The 15,814-nt window shown below is 33.9% G+C and overlaps 2 pseudogenes; both read right to left on the bottom strand.

Annotated features, from left to right (window-relative positions):
* Positions 1 to 1,800: 1,800 nt before the first annotated feature.
* Positions 1,801 to 3,310, bottom strand: LOC113349401 (annotated as a pseudogene).
* Positions 3,302 to 5,324, bottom strand: LOC113349400 (annotated as a pseudogene).
* Positions 5,325 to 15,814: the final 10,490 nt, after the last annotated feature.

The following is a 15,814-nucleotide window of genomic DNA, read 5'->3' on the forward strand; positions in this document are numbered from 1 at the left end:
GTGACGCTTTATCAGAGACCCCAACAGAGACGGTTAAAACTAGTCGTATAACTCGTATATATGACTTGTCCTGACGGTCGCGGAACTTCTGTTTTCCACTAGTGGTCCTATGTGTTTTTTGGTGGAGTGGGAAGATTGAAGTTGAAGAACAATTCGATTCACTATGGTATTATGTTATTTAGTTTGTTGTTTATTTTGTGTTATTACAATTATCTAAAACCAATCTCATAAATAAAAGCATACTGCATTGAACAACCACATCATACATGAGAATAAAAGAAATACATCAGACTAAAACAACTACTACATAGGCGGCGTCAATTCTGGCGGGTGTTGGAGTTCCTAGGGCGATGTAGGGATTGTATTTGTTGAGCACCCTAAGAATGTGGAAACAAGCATGGAAGTCAAAAAAACGACCGCGGTGAGATACTGCCACATCGCTAGAGTTCTGGGTTCCACTTCATGTTCGGCTTCACCGTTGAGCTTATTTCTGTGATTCTCTACTAGTTGAGCGACGAATTCCTATACATTACACTACAACGATGCGCCAATCCGTGACAATCATTCCCATAAATGTTCATCGTTTTGGCGGCAAACATTTCATAAACTTTCTCCCAGAACTCCGATTAGGATACATTCCTACCGTCAACATTATCATGTGTGTAAAAAACGTTGCTCTGCAAATAGTTAAATCCTCTTGTTGAGTGTATCGAACACCACGAACTCTGGAAGGCATTTTTGTAGATGATTCGAGAGCGAAGAATGTGTGAATTTAGAGTTGAAATGAGGAGTATTTATAGAACTCAAAAATTAGAGCAGTTAGATAACAAAAGTTTTCAGCCGCCCAGATTCAACCGTTGGCGCTTTAAGCAAAACCGTTGGTGTTTGAAGTAACAACAGGTGACTGGCGCCAACGTCTTTGGCTCAAGCGCCAGTGTTATTTACTGAACCTCCAGTGCTGGTACGAAGCTCGCCCTCTCTTTCATCAAGCGCGCGTTACATGTTCAAACTCAATGAGTTTGAGCATCCATTTTTCATGTTTGTTGAATCCATAACGGGAGCAAAATGAACAAACTCAAAATTTGTTCTTTCCATAGGAACTGCTCTTACCACTGACACGCCACTTGGTTCAGTATTAAAGAACCCAGGCAACAGAGACGTCGTACTGTTGGACAGAGACTGTCGACTATCTTTACTAACGTAGGAAAATGAATCGACAACCATGCTAAAAGTGCCTATATTCCATTCTTTTAACGAATATGGTCTGAACCAGTTCCGAACTGAACATGTTACGGTGTCCATTAAGTGCGTCAGTACGGAAAGTGAAATTTGGAGATGCAACCAACTCCTGAATAGACTCGAAATCAAAATCGACTTCAGCAGCTTCACAGCCATTGGCTGATACAACAACATCAAAACTCTCCCCCGGGCTCTCCCAAACTTTGTTATTCCTTCAGCAGAAAGATCTATATCTGGGAGATCTTCTGCAATGTAGCATTCTTTTATTGTTGTTGTGTTCTGCTAGATCTTATCCATGACTCCTCAGGAGTAGGTTCACATTTTTCATGATGTACTTGAATCAAAAATCCTCTTGAGGACCACCAGGGTTGTGACTTGCTGTCAAGTTGAAAGCTCCTGGTGCCCTTGATCCATCTGCGCAGATTTGTTAATCCTCCGACTGGGGATTAACCACCTTGAAATACTTACAGTGAATGAACGTAAAAATAGCTCTACAGCTGGTACTTAGGATTAGATTTCTAAAATAAGGCAACAACAGTAATCAAGGAAAACATCTAACAGTTGCAGAATAAAAATACTTAAGAAAGAACTAGTTTAGACAACAAAGTAGTGCCGCTGTTCTTACATCACAAGGCCTGCCCTCGAGCTGGAAAATCCATAAAATGGAGAAGTATCCAGAAAATGGAGAAGTACGTCATACACATACACACACTCATCCTGTCTACAATGACTCTCACTCCCACTCTAGAAATAAACAAATCTCCATTTATTCCATTTTACATTCCTGCTTCTCATTATTTAAATCTATTCTAGGTAACCAGTCATTAACAAAGACGGTCAACACTACAGTTTATTATTGATTGGATCTTGTCACCATATAAGAAACTACAAGCAACTAATGAAGAGGTACGCACACAGTGCTGCCATCACCAACTGGGACCTGTGACAACCGAATGCGAGAATCAGCTGCTATAAGCTTGTTAAACTCGATTGTCAGACGCCTAGAGGCTCTGTAGTACTCTGGAACCAAACACTCATCGCTCATAACTACTGATCCTCCCCACAATGTGTTATCGCAAACTATGACGCCGCCAATTCTCAACAGTTTCAACAATTTCTCATGATAATTCTGCGTCGACATAAGCAAAGTCAAACGTTCCTTTATTCTCTGCCTGCAACATATTGGCAACAATAATATATGAATAGAAGACATTGTTAAAGATAAGAACTACCTACAAGTCATTGTCATAGTGATTCATTTCCTTTTATCTCTTTCAATGATTCTTAGTAACTTACATTTTCCAACAGTTTGTCAAGTACAGGAAGAACAGGAGACTCAACAAAATAGATTTTATGTTCAACGCCAGCCTTTTGCATAATTGGTAATCCTATGTCATCATATGCATTCCGAATAACATCAATAGCTGTAATCTGCATCATTGTACACAAAGACCAAAACCACGAGTGGTTAGGAAGAGAATAAGAGACATGAACCGACAAAAGGAAGCAGCTGGATAAGTGACAAACCTTCCCATCTTCAGGTATCGCTAAAGCAGTGAGGAGTAGAGAGTATCCTGTGAAAACCCCAATTTCAATCGTCTTTTTTGCATTAACAAGACCCAGAAGCAATGTCATTAACTGACCCGCATCTGGTGCAGTACCCATAAAAGCCCTAGATTATTAAGTTCGATCAGTACAAGCTTAATATAGACAGGCTTAACAACGAAAGCGGAGAAGATGAAATGAATTACCCTGGATAATCCGCAGTAGCATCTCTCAGGATGTGGTATTCTTTCATTGTTATTGTGTTCTGCTAGATCTTATCCATGACTCTCTCAGGAGCAGGTCCACATTTTCCTGCACCACCAGGGTTGTGACTTGCTGTCAATTTGAAAGCTCCTGATGCGTTAGATCCAGATGCGCGGATTTGTTCCCATATAACAGCAGATATAGCAGGAGTTGACGTCAATCCATTTAGTCCAACACAAACAATTCTTACTCCATTTGCAGCTGCCATCTTAATGATAATCTGAATAGCAGCGTTCAACCAGTAACGACCATCACCAGATACAACAATTTGTAGCACCATTCACTTGATTAGCTGGGACTCCTTGGAGTGTTGCTTGAACAAAAATTCTGCCAGGTTATGTGGTTGCTTGAATACTTCTGCCTTCTTTCTCAATCAAGATGTTCTTGGTTTCTGCCATCGATTGGATTAGTTTATATGATGCCTTCTTTAACTGAAAATAACAATCAAAATTCCTCTAGTCGAGGATTGACCACCTTGAAATACTTAGGGTGAATGAACGAAAAAATAGTTCTACAGGAGGTACTTAGGAATAGATTTCTACAATGAGGCAACACAACTAATTAAGGAAAACATCTAACAGTTGCAAAATAAAAATATTTAAGAAAGAACTAGTTTAGACAACACAGTAGTGCTGGTGTTCTTACATCCCACTCTCCTTCAAACAAGGCTTGTCCTCAAGCCGGGAAATCTGGAAAATGAGAATGACGTCATACACCTACAGGCACTCACTCACTCCTGCCTAAAATGACTCTCACTCCCACCCTAAAAATAAACAAATCTCCATTTATTCCTGCTTTTCATAATCCAAATCTATTCTCAGTAATCAGTCACTAACAAAGACAGTCAACACTACAGTTGATTCCTGATTGGAGCTTGTCACCATAAAAGAAACTACAAGCAACTAATGAAGACGAATGCATACAGTGCTACCATCACCAACTGGGACCTGTGATATCCGAATGCGAGAATCAGCTGCTATAAGCTTGTTAAACTCGATTGAGTGACGCCTAGAAGCTCTGTAGTGCTCTGGAACCAAAGATTCATCGCTCATAGCCACTGATCCTCCCCATAATGTGTTATCGTAAACTATGATGCCGCCAATTCTCAACAGTTTCAACAATTTCTCATGATAATTCTGGGTCGACATAAGCAAAGTCAAAGGTCCCTTCATTCTCTGCCTGCAACATATTGGCAACAATAATATATGAATAGAGGACATTGTTTAACATAAGAACAACCTACAAGTCATTGTCACAGTGATTTATTTCCTTTAATCTGTCTCAGTGTTGTTAGTACTTACATTATCCAACAGTTTGTCAAGTACAGGAAGAGCAGGAGACTACAAAATCAATTTTATGTTCAACGCCAGCCTTTTGCATAATTGGTAATCCTATGTCATCATATGCTTTCCGACTAACAGCAATAGCTGTAATCTGCATCATTGTGCACAAAGTCCATTCTTAGTAAGGAATAGAATGAAAGACATGAATTGATAAAAGGAAGTAGATGGACGAATGTACAAACAAACCTTCCCATCTTCAGGTATCGCTAGAGCAGTGAGGAGTAGAGAGTATCCTGTGAAAACCCCAATTTCAATCGTCTTTTTTGCATTAACAAGACCCAGAAGCAATGTCATTAACTGACCCGCATCTGGTGCAGTACCCATAAAAGCCCTAGATTATTAAGTTCGATCAGTACAAGCTTAATATAGACAGGCTTAACAACGAAAGCGGAGAAGATGAAATGAATTACCCTGGATAATCCCCAGTAGCATCTCTCAACTCCTTGAGAAACTCTGATTCTCGTGGGTACACACTAGTATTCAAGATATACTAACAAAAAAAAGTGTTCTTGAAATTAGAACTAAACCATGATTTCAGAATACCAAATTCAAATAGACATCAATAAAGCATTACAGAACAAAATACCCAAACCCAATCATCAAAATGATGTAAAGAACCAAAATCAAATGTGAAAAAACCAATACCTGATACAATTCTTTACTTTGCAATAGCCCCTTGTTCTCCATTTCTCCTACAAAAACCCAAATAGTGATTTCAATCTAAAAATGGAAACGAAAAATGATATGATGGATTACAGAAATTAAAAGTTCGGGTTTCTAGAGTTGAATACGTTGATCGGTAGTTGAACTTCTCCCTCGTGGATCGTAGTTCAGAAGAATTGTTGAAGTTTATCGGCGTTTGTTTCCTTGTAAGAGTTGCGTGTCTGGCTGCTTCGGACGCGTTTCTGGCTGCTTCGGACGCGTTTCTGGAACATGGATGCATCGCCTGAGGTTAGGTGGCAGATTTGGTTACTTGAATAAATTTTCAGCTAATCTGCCCCCAATGCGACGTGTTGGCTTAGGTGTTGATTCGGAAAAATACCATTTAGTCCAAAATCTCATCCAAATATACTATTTAGTCCACGCCCATTCAACTACGTACAAATTAGTCCTTTATTTATTTGAAATATGGAAAGTACATTAATAACCCTTATCATTTACAATTTATTCCAAATATTTGCAGTTTAGTCCAAAGTGATTTATGATGGTGTCAACAATTTTAAATAACATAAAATCAATTAAAAAACAATTTATCTTTCGAACCGTTCTTTTAAAATTCACAAACTTTATGACTATATAATTTTTAATTTTAATTTTTTTAAATTTAAATTGGTGTACAACTATGTACACATCTGCAAAAATCCAAAAAATCCAAACTAGGCGATACATCCATGAGATGAGATATTGATTTACTACCATGTACACATCTACAAACTCCAAAAAATCCAATATCCACACCTGCAAAACAGGCAACATATCAGTGAGTTGGGACGATATATAGTATACAACTATGTACACATCTACAAAAATCCAGAAAATCCAACATTCATACCAACTAAACATGACATATATTCATGAGACAGGACAATGGTGTACAACTATGTACACGTATACAAAATCCAGAAATTCCAACATTTATACTCACAAAGCAAGCCATATATTCATGAGACAAGGCAAGGTGCACCAGCTTTTACACACATACAACTTGAATCGACTACCTAAGCACCAATAACACTATCCACATTGAATAAACATAACATTATATGGATTTGAACCATCAACCTCTGCAAACCATATAATAGGTTTGGCCCTCTACCATTTTGAGCTTATGTGTCCTTAAATTTAATATATGAAATAAAAGAAAAAAAGCTGGATACAATTATGTACCATCAATAATCAGCATGCGTACAACTATGTACACATTAACAATCAACATTGATTGATAGTAGTTTAAGAAAGTCTAGCATACTTTTTTTACAATTTTAAATGTTATGAGCCAAATAATGCTACATGTTACAAGGCAGAAAGGGAAAAAAGTAGGATTTAATACCTGTAAAGTTAGCTTACAATCATAGGGAGTGTGGCACGCACACTGCGGGTGCATCCTCAAGCTTTCCTTCTCCCTGTAATGGCATCTGATCGTATTGTGCGCCCTCTCATCAGTGTCGCACTTGTTTCGTTTCAGATGCAGCCTAATTTTATTCCAATATACGTGTCCTGCGGTTTCGAACACAATAAATACATTATCTAACCAATTAATTAGAATGAAATTTAATGTATTACAAAGCCATCACTAACTAACTAGTCTGGTGACCCATAAGCTCACAAAGATGTGTACAACTGTATGTTAAGAAAATTCAAATTGCTGGACCGATACAATGTACAATAATTAGAAAAAAGCTCTAAGTTGCATGCACAATCTCAGTGACATGAAAATATGGAACATACGATCAACATGTGTACAATCATATGTACATTTAACGATCAAAAGGTGTATAATTATATGCAGATTAAAAATCAACATGTGTACAATTATGTACACCTTAAGAGTCAATATGTCTATATTAGTCAACATGTGTACAATTATGTACACATCAAAAAATCAACATGTGTACATCTATATACACGTTAGCATGCAATGAATCTTAAACCTGTAATACTCGGGATGAAGCATCACTTGGCCATTAAAACTCACACAACCAGGTAGAAGAAAATATTAGGAATCAAAATTAGTGAAACACATACAACATAGACACTCCAGTGAAGCAATGAACACATTCCCAATTATATATGTAGGATTCAATCTTGATCATCATACTGAGTTTTAGAGAATATACCGAGAAAATTGCAAGAATATAGAAAGTGATATGAACCCGTCCAGGCGAAATCTTCCAGCTCTGTTTTTATCAAAGCTCTGAAATGGTAAAACATCATCAACTTCAAGAGGTTATAATAAAAATAGTGGTTCATATCGCACGACCACTCCTAAGCAGTTCATGAAGACTTACATATGCCTTAAGTTTTTCCTTACGCCGACTTATAAGTTTTGATTTATAGATCATTAATTTAAGATCGTTGAACTTCATGATTATCACACAATAATATACAATTAGAGTTTATGAAAAATACCTGGTAAAGCTAATCCATGGTACAACACCGATCATCTTACTGTAACCATAATACCTTGTGGAGTTCTTGGTTTCTCCTTCTTGACCTCATACGTTATGAATGGTAAAATTCCCGAACCCAATACTGATGGCTATTGTGTTCCTTTTATAGGTAGAAGGAGGACCAAGTTCCTAGGGTTTAGTATTGATATTAAATCTCGACCGTCCATCAAAGAAGAGATATTAGGAATATAATCTCATAAAGAAAACCGGATATAAGTATAGCAATAATCTAGATTACCAAGATTATTACATGGGATCAAGGGAATATTTCTAGTCATACAAAAATATTCTTACATTCTCCTACTGGTCCATGTGGTAATCTTTCTAATGGATAATCATAGAAACATTAGTGCGCATGATTGTTAAACAAAATTTAATGGTTGAACATAATACCTTGATCAAGCAAACTATTCATGCGAGTCATGGCGGTTGCACATTGTATTGTTATCAACATTTTCCCTTCCATGTACTACAACACAAATAACTAACTTAACTAGGCCTTAACTTGGGATATCATAATGGCCCAGTGATGTCTTTAAATGAAAGACTATTTCTGTTAACATTCATCCATTCACATAAGTGTATACTAAACATGGATACAGAAATTATTCAGAACGACATTAATAAGAGCTCAATAAATGTTCAAAAATAAGCACATAAATTAGCTGAATTCAATAATCAATTACTCCCACAGACCCAAGAATTTAATCTTTTCTTAAGAGGTCCTAAAAGGTAATTGTTCATTAAGTGCATATGCATATACAATTGTGCTTAATCGATAAATGAAAAACTATTATTTCTGAATTGCTTGATTCACGCATATATACTCAAGGTTCATGTGTTTTGTTCCTATTGTATCATATCGTGCTTTAATTCTGCGAAGCTAAGACGATAAACTTCAGCAATGTAGAAACAAATTCCTTAAGTCTCTAAGTGTCGCAGTCATAAATATTCAAACTCAATTGTGGACTAGTATTAATGGATTCTTCCTTTATAGAATCCATACATCCACAAAAATTGAAGTCTGAAAACCCAATCAACTCTTGCTGGGTTTGCTAACTAATTATAAGACATAAGTTAAAATAGTATCTCAAAATTCTTGATAGCTTTCCTGTAATTTGTTCTTCGATTCTTTAGGCATTTAGTTAACATATCAATAACTTGTTATAAGTTTCATATCAGAATTAAGACGTAATGAAGATTAAATTTATATCTTCTATCCAACATGAAATAAAATCTGTTAAATATGTTATTATCTCAAAATTCCTTGAATATTTGATATATGCCTTATATGAGAGCTTTAGTAATCCATATGATTTTACCACCACATGGTAAGCTTCATTGATATCCTTTATTTCAAAAAATACATAGATATGCATAAAGTCAAGATCACTACTCGTAGGTAGTATGTCTTAATATACAAGACCAAGAGTATGAATTTCTCCCATTGATCTTGAGGTATATGCATAAATCTGTAATAATTTCATCCAAAACTTGAAACATTTATAGTTTTGTTGAATTTCATATACCATTATGGGAGGCTGCTTAAATTTCATACTTTGATTTCTAAAATTTGTAGACTAAAATTTATCATTAATAAAGGCTATTTTCACATTTAATTAATGTAACTCTTAGGTCATACTGAGCTACTAATAATACTATGATAATTCTAAATAAGTCTTTCTTTGACACGTGAGAAAAACTTATTTATAATCAATGCATCGTTTCAGAGTAAAATCTTTGGAAATAATTCTTTCTTTATACCGTTTAAAATTGTTATTACAGTCATATCAGGTCATAAAGACCCACTTTCATACAACTGATTTGTGTCTTTCGAGCAATTAAACAATATCCGAGAATTGACTTTCAATAAATGATTTTTTCTCACATAGCATCAATCCATTAATCAAAATTATTATTCATAATATTTGTGAACCTAAAACCGTGTCTTTTCCATTCCATATCAAAATGTAATAAATTCTTGTAAGAAAATCACTGAAACAACATGAATAACTTTCTTTCAATCTCTGTTGAGACCTTCTTAATGTTGATTCATGTTGTTATCAAAAAAAAATCTTTATTGGCAGTAGTTATATTATGGAGTATTGGATCAGTAATTTGTGGTCTTTCATTATCTAACATTCTGAATAGATATATCCACGTACTCCCACTGATTATGCCATCATTAACGAATTTATATTTTCGGTTTCAATAAATCTCATACTAAGGTTAGAACATTAAAGAATACCGTTTGGATTATTTAGGAAAACCAATGAACCAATAATAGTTTCCAAATCCAATTTTCATTCTATGGAATGTAAGCCCTCACCTCCAACTGAACAACCATTACTTAAAGGTGATTTAAACTAGGTTTCCGTCCATTATATTCCAAAGTGTGTCTTTGAAACTTCTTTACTCGGAAATCTATTTACATTACACAGTTGTTGAAAGAACATACATTCACTGATATGTGGTCATCATGCATAACTCGTCATGTTTCTAACCATTTTCATAAAAGTATGATTTTGCTTTTTGTTATACGCCATTATGCCAAGGATAAGTTTCCCTTGTGTATTGAGCAACAAATCCAAACTTTTGGAGATACTACGTAAAAGATTTAGGATATTATCATGTTTTGTCATACGTTTCACAATATTCACCACCTTTATCAGACTTTATGATTTTCACTTTCTCTATAATTGCCTCTCAATTTCAATAATGAATGTTCAAGAAAACATCCACGAATTGAGATTCATAATGAAATTGATAGATGTACACAGTAAAGCAAAAAAATCATCAGGTGATAAACAATTATATCTTCCAAAAATGGACCATTGAAAGTCTACAAAATAATCATAATCAACAATTAATAAGAACGAAAGCTGAAATTTATAATAGAGATAAATGACAGTTAATCTTACAATAGTTTCATACCTTCGATAAGATTCTCCTGTGGGTAAAACCTTATCAAGGAACAATGTGAGACATGAAAAACATCAGTACATATTTTACCTTCTCATACACACAACATTATTTTTATTTAATACCACAACTAGAATCACCTGTGGGAGAATCTCGTCCTATCATGTATTAACAAACTCAAATAATTCTAATGCTCAACCTAATACACCGGAATAATAGTCACCTGTGGGTAGCTATTATTTTACATGAATATGAAACATTTAGATAAACTTAAAGCTTGTTTAAACTTGTGAACCAAAACTACTTGTGAGCAGCATTGATCGTTAAGTCAAACTAAAAGAACTCAAAATATACAATACTTACAAGATAAGAGTTTAGTATCACTGTGGTGATAACTAAACTATCTAGGAAACATGTACAATTGGAAATATTACAATAAGTTTTCTTGTGATATTGCATAGTCCCACTCAACGATATGGACATACTTGATCTGATCATAAATTTAGTCGATTATAAACAATTATGAGTAAACCTAAAACATTAGTCATTTACTCAAAAGTATGTCATCATATATAAATTGTAAAAATAACAACACCCTTTAATTGAAAAATATCAAACATAATGAACTTTTCGTAAAACAAAATCGAGCATTAAGCAAGTCTAGGAGTATAATTCAATAATCAAATTTCGTGAAAGAAAATTCTTTGATGCATTACTAATTTAAATCCCGATACAAGCTTAATGATCATATTAAATAGGGGTTATAGTATGGATACGTTTAGAATAGGAAATGAATGTCATTTCACAAATATTTGAGAATGTATCCAAAAAATAAAACCTTAATTGTTTTAGAGAATGCAATAAATTTTGGATATTATACACATAATAACAATTTTCATGAAAATAGTGTAGTGGATTACTCAACTCAATAATGGTTTAATTTAAGTAAATTTTCTTTTATGCATTTTATACAAAATAATTAAAAATTATGTAGAATTTACTTAGTCTTGATCTTAATTTTAATGTCTAATGCAGTCAAAACTGGCACGCAAGTATGAAAATGAAGAGAAATGACATTATACACTTATTAAAACATAAAGTGATTCAGGTCCATAATGTATGATCAAATAAAGATCATATCTTTCAATATTTTTCTTAAACATGTGAACTCAGATCACTTGTGGGTAATTGTTGTTCTAATATATTTAAGCAAAATAATATCATAAGCACTTAATAATATAATGGTTAAGGGTTAAAAAATTATTTGAAATCACTGTGGTGATTGCCAAACAATTTAACAATAATACCATTATCATAATAATCCGATAATCGCTAAATCTTACCGTAACGATTTGGCGAATTCGTGCTTATAATAACATTATGCTTATCGGTAAGATAAAAACAATATTCTAGTATCACTGTGGTGATAGCTAAATAATCCTGACATAATAATCTTAAGCACGGTAATCTTACACAATTAAAAATTCAACATTTAGAGAGAAATTCTACCTCAAATGCACAATCTCAAAGAAAACCATATCATAACACACATAAAAATTAATTAGCGTAAAATGGTTCAATTATAAATTTCATACTGAATTCTTGGTAAGAAATTGTTTCAATTGGTGCATTAATTTTCGATAAAGCGGAAGTAAAATAATATGATCATATTTCGTTAGTAAAATCCACTTCATAATTTCTTAACATACATTGGAAATTTGGTTTTAGTTAAAAATTGTTTTTCTTTATGAATTAGTTATATAATGAACAAACTCTACATATGATCAAATTTTAACCATGAAAAATTAAAACCAGTTCAGTTCAGACCCATTAAAAAACCGAACAACATTTGGCATGGTATACAAATCAAGCATTAACATTAAAACATGACAAACCCATTTCTGAAGTTTCAACTTTCAAGTTTAATCACATGAGAGAAAATGACATTTTACGAGATAAGGTCGAGCATGCTATTTTGAATCAGTTACATTTTCAATCAATACGACCAAATTTTAACGTAATATGGGCGTCATTTATTTGTATCTTAAAGTCCAACTTAATGTGAAACAACTGGTGCGTTTATGTATCCACTAAAGTCCAATACTAAAATCCTGAGAAATTAATTTAGTAAATTTATGGTGCATTAATCTTCTTAATGGAGAGTGGAAACAAAACGTTATGAACCCTCATTAATAAAACGTGAAAGGAAAATGAATGTTAAAATGGTTTTGGTGAGTGGAGAAAAAACGTTTATTAACCATCATTAATAAAATGTGAAAGGAAGATGAATGTTTCAAATGGTTTCTGAAGAACGTCTGAATCTCATAAATTTCACAGGCCCGTTATAAATGTCTTAAGCCCGTCACTGCCAATTTAAGCCCGTTAATGATTCAAAATACTGTATTCTTTTAACAAAGAGGAAGATTAAGATGTAACCCTAATTTATGTTGCGGCGGGAACGATACATAATTTTAGTTCCAGCATATTACTTTCATGAATTGTTGTCATAAACGGTTGGAAGGAAAGAACATTATGTGTAACCAAGAACTTCTCAAGAGACATAGACGATAATTTCAATATTGCATATAGTTATATGGAAGATCATGAGTGCTAAACACAAGCTCTAGATGCCAACTATAAGTTTTGATTTATAGATCATTAATTTAAGATCGTTGAAATTCATGATTATCACACATTAATATACAATTAGAGTTTATGCAAAATACCTGGTAAAGGTAATCCATGGTACAACACCGATCATCTTACTGTAGCCATAATACCTTGTGGAGTTCTTGGTTTCTCCTTCTTGACCTCATACATTATGAATGGTAAAATTCTCGAACCCAATACTGATGACTATTGTGTTCCTTTTATAGGTAGAAGGAGGACCAAGTTCTAGGGTTTAGTATTGATATTAAATCTCGACCGTCCATCAAAGAAGAGATATTAGGAATATAATCCCATAAAGAAAACCGAATATAAGTATAGCAATAATCTAGATTACCAAGATTATTACATGGGCCCAAGGGAATATTTCTAGTCATACAAAAATATTCGTACACGACTGACTGGAAATGATAAGTTAAAAGTTGTTATGGAGGGTAGACACTAGATTAAAGCTTTACCTCACAGGCTATGTAGGAAGCAGCAAAATCGAGAGAGAATCCAACTTTAATCAATACTTGTCTGTTAACATAATGAAAATAAAATTAACATATCTTAGATATTTGCCTCATGATATCTTGAATAACATAACTAAAAGTAGTATACAGGGAATATGAGAAAAGGAAATACAATTAAAGTCGTACACCAGAACAGTATGCATCACCAAGTTATGCTTGATTACGAGGTCAGTCACATACTTTTGTCCATCAAAATCAGATGTTTTCCATGTCAAAATCAGCAAGATCTACCACCCGTACACACATGATTGGATGTATCAAAATCAATAGTAATACATCATGGCATAATACGGTTTTGTACCATTAATTATGAGCATGTGTACAATCATTTACACATTAACAATCAACAGGTGTATAACTATGCACACATTAACAATCAACATGTGTACAACTATGTACACGTTAACAATCAATAAAATTAGAGTAGATTCTTCATTCACAACACACAAAAGCAAGATTTTCGGATTTATAAATGAAATACAATACTTGTTTACTCACATGTGCAAGTTTAAATATTGAACTAAAAATTAAAAGGTGACGAATTTGACAACTGCTGAAACAAACACCTTTCAATACCAGACACAAAAGTGTAAAGGAGTTGTTCAACCAATAGTATCTCAATACATAACACACCAAATAATACATAAACATCACTTGCAGACAGTAGGAAACATCAACAGCAGCAGGAAAAAGTTTGGGTTCCATGGAGTGCATTATATACTCAACTAGGCCACAAAACCCTAACCCCTAGTATTCTTGAAGTGACTAAAGGCTACAAATCCAAATAACATAGGTAGTAAGTTCAAAACAAGAAGAGGAACCACACATAACAAGAAAGCCTAAGATTAGTAACTGGCTCTCAATCAAAACCTTCTAACATGACAGCTCTTTCTGTAACTCTAAGAATCAGTTAAAAGGTGGATACAAGAACAAAGTCTACCAGCTCTAGTATGTCACGTCGATGGTGACTAAAGTCATTTCCGAGAATAAATTAAATTAATTTTTCACAGTATCCCTTTGTTATGTGGTATCATTAACTGAATATATACAACTCAGATGTTATAACACATCCTTTTTTATAGCACCTAATCTTGATCTCAAAAGAAACAGAACCGGGAACAAAGAATTTTCAAGCCAATGGCTAGCTTACTGCTGGCTAAGAAGGGCATATTATAGTCACATTTTCTATAAAAAATGACTACTTAAAACACTTGCTGATATGGTAGAAAATTATCCTTTCCTAAGTTCCAGCTACTGATCAATAATTATGACCAACAATGATGACGAAATGATTAATAGTATAGACTAGAGAACAATGTGGTACTTAATTATATACATATATTGTCAAGTTAAATAACAATTGGAACAATGAACCTGTTATCATATAAAAAAATGTTTATTTGGTATGAAAACAATGGAACTAAAATGAAGCAATTAGCCTCGGTCATACAAAAAGACATGATGGGTAGAGCAAGTTATGACACTGGTCTACAACCTACTCTCCTATTTTTACATCCCACAATCTATCCAACATTAAAAGATACTTAAATGGAAATCAATGTACAACGAGTTGCACAAAAGAAATTTGGATCTTTATATTAGATACTTTGGAACAGTTGTGTGTACGAGTGAAACCAAACAAAAAATATACATTAAGAAACCAAAAACAAAACGTTTGCACGAGTGAAACCAAATAAAAAAAATGTACACTAAGAAAAGGAATATGCATTTTCCAGAATTATCCATAAATTGGAACCTAGTCAAATAGGTATATAGCTAGAAATGATTCATCCATTTTTATTGACTTTCAAATCAAGTTTGTCAACTACGACCCTGTCTAATAGTGTCTGCATCCTTGTAATTGTATAATGTTAAGACCTAAGAGTGATAATTCAACTAAATAACACACCAATAAAAGATTGTCAATAATTAAGGTTTTCTAATTTTATCTAGATTTTCGGCGAAATTTCCAGATCAAAGAAGGCTTTCAATCCTATTATTTAGGGATTTAATATTTTTATGGATGTTTCCAAACACATCTAATTTCCATTGAGATAAATCCTAGGATAATAGTTTGAGCTTCAGATAGATGTTCCTGTCCTGGGTAGTGCCGGAGTGAAAATTCTAAGAGTTGGCAACTATCGAAGCT

Source organism: Papaver somniferum, chromosome 2 (assembly GCF_003573695.1).
Source record: "Papaver somniferum cultivar HN1 chromosome 2, ASM357369v1, whole genome shotgun sequence".
Taxonomy (NCBI): domain Eukaryota; kingdom Viridiplantae; phylum Streptophyta; class Magnoliopsida; order Ranunculales; family Papaveraceae; genus Papaver; species Papaver somniferum.